The 2,269-nt window shown below is 42.8% G+C and overlaps 1 pseudogene; it reads right to left on the reverse strand.

The window, feature by feature from the left end:
* Positions 1 to 1,177: 1,177 nt before the first annotated feature.
* LOC102755204 lies at positions 1,178 to 1,782 on the reverse strand (annotated as a pseudogene).
* Positions 1,783 to 2,269: the final 487 nt, after the last annotated feature.

Genomic DNA, 2,269 nt, shown 5'->3' on the forward strand with positions numbered 1-2,269 from the left:
ATATATATATTATATATTCTGTCAAATTTATTACACTGAGTTAAGTAATGCAGATCAGCTTCAAATATAGTATCACACCATCTCTGCATCCATTTTCTCATCTGTAAAATCGAGATAAAAATGTTTTCCCAACCTACCTGAGAGGTACTGTGAGGCTTAAAGGAGGTAATGTAGCTTTGAACTACACAAATGTTAGGGATTACCATACCGCATATTTCTTTTTATAGGAGTTGTAGGGGAAATTAGGGTTTGGCATTTATCACAAAGAGTGGGTTCCTTTTTAACCTTTGTTAGAATGGTGGGCTATTCTTAGGGGAGCCCAAGTACAGTTGGGATGGTAGGAAGAGCATAAACATGATCTCTTGGCTTGCAATTTTCCCGAGAAGGTATTACAGTTGTGGAAAATACAATGGTGGTGAGATTTTTGAAATGGAAGTTCCCCAGCTAAGTTAGTCGTTGCTGCTCCCAACTTACCTATCCTTCTTGTACACTTGTCCCAAGCCTACTGCCGTCTTAATTCTCTCCTGGCAGGTCTGAAGCAAAATGTCATGTAAGGAAAACTTAGTGAAGAACTGCCTGCTTTTGGAGTGGATCCTCTCCTTTATTTCATTTCTTTAGATTCCAAAAGGGATGTACTACTTTGGGCAACACTTATGAATTGACATAATTTTTATTATTTCTTCTTATGTATCTCCCCCCGCCTTAACCATCTGCTGATGTTTTTTCTTTTCCTTTCCTTGGTCCTTATTTTAGTTGACCCAAATACCAAAGTCTATATCAGTGATGGTGAACCTTTTGAGCTCGGCGTGTCAGCATTTTGAAAAACCCTAACTTAACTCTGGTGCCGTGTCACATATAGAGGTTTTTTGATATTTGCAACCATAGTAAAACAAAGACTTATATTTTTGGTATTTATTTTATATATTTAAGTGCCATTTAACAAAGAAAAATCAACCAAAAAAATGAGTTCGCGTGTCACCTCTGACACACATGTCATAGGTTCGCCATCACTGGTCTATATCATCAGTGCTGTTTCTTGAGATGTTGTTTTTGTTGTAAAATCAAAGTACTACTTTATTAAATGAGTTATTTTACACATTATGACCATCAATATAATTACAATTGTAAAAAAAATTTATAACAAGGATGGACTGATTTTCACATTTCCAAATTAGGGTCAACTGTACATTTACACAGAATTGTCTTTGCATGAAGCCCAAAAGGGAACAGCATAAAAATGAGTGTTTCTATAGCCCCTTTATTTTTGCTGATCAACAGTTTGTTAGAAAAGCAGCTGTAAGTTTGCTACCTAAGGTCTAAGACAGTAGAAGAGTCAAAGTTGTCATGAATTCACCTGTAAATAACTTTATGCCTGGACATCAGCCAATTCTGGAGGGAGTGGAGTCTTAGGATGCTTGCTCTCAAAGTGCTGCTTGAAGGTCTCAGGGTCTGGCATGTGTGTCCTACAGACAGTGCAGGTATAGATTAAGGCAGCTTTGGCAGCAGCCTTTTGGTCATGTCCTTGTTTCTTCTTTTGTCCGGAATGCTTTTTGTCATTTTTCTGCTGAGACTGAATCTTCTGCTGTCCACGAGCCATATCCGGGCAGGAACAGTCTTGTGTCCGAGGTGAGAGACCTCAAGCGCGAAAGGGCTGGTGGAGGTGTCCGGAGGCAGAGGAAAGGGGAGCGCGCCCAGCACCGTTTCGGTCTCCTCCACCCACCGAGGAGGGGAAAGAGGAGCCACTGCTGCCTGCGCCCGCCGCCGCCTCAGCCTTGGGAAGGCCACTCGAGATGTTGTCTATTTTTTCTTTGGGTTAGTGTTTCCCAGAGAGGCTGAATGCATGTACGTGTGCAGTTCTTTCCAGGGCCTTTTTTTTAAAAAAAAACTCCTACTACTCTAGTATTTAATATTAACTAACTAATGCTATTCCTTTTTAAGGCTCAACTCCAGCGTTGAGCCATCTCTCAGAAAGTGGCCTAACCTCGTCGCCACCCTGAACGCAATGGGGAGTCACTGGGACCTCCGTCCTATGAAGATCTCTATCCTTCAGCTTTTCAGGACCTAACCAGTACAGCGGTGAAAAAAGGGAAGCCTCATTTCCCTTGCGTGGTCTCCTTTCTGGGAGGGGCTAGGCATGCGTTGGGCGGGCACTTGTTCCAGCATCCCAGGGAGAAAAACGCTACAGCTTTCCCCGCCCCCAGAAAAGAGCCATTCTCCAGGTGGGTCCCTTTCCCAGCCGGGGCGGAGAGCAAAGACCCTCCTCCGGTGC

Source organism: Myotis davidii, unplaced genomic scaffold (genome assembly GCF_000327345.1).
Source record: "Myotis davidii unplaced genomic scaffold, ASM32734v1 scaffold604, whole genome shotgun sequence".
Lineage (NCBI taxonomy): Eukaryota > Metazoa > Chordata > Mammalia > Chiroptera > Vespertilionidae > Myotis > Myotis davidii.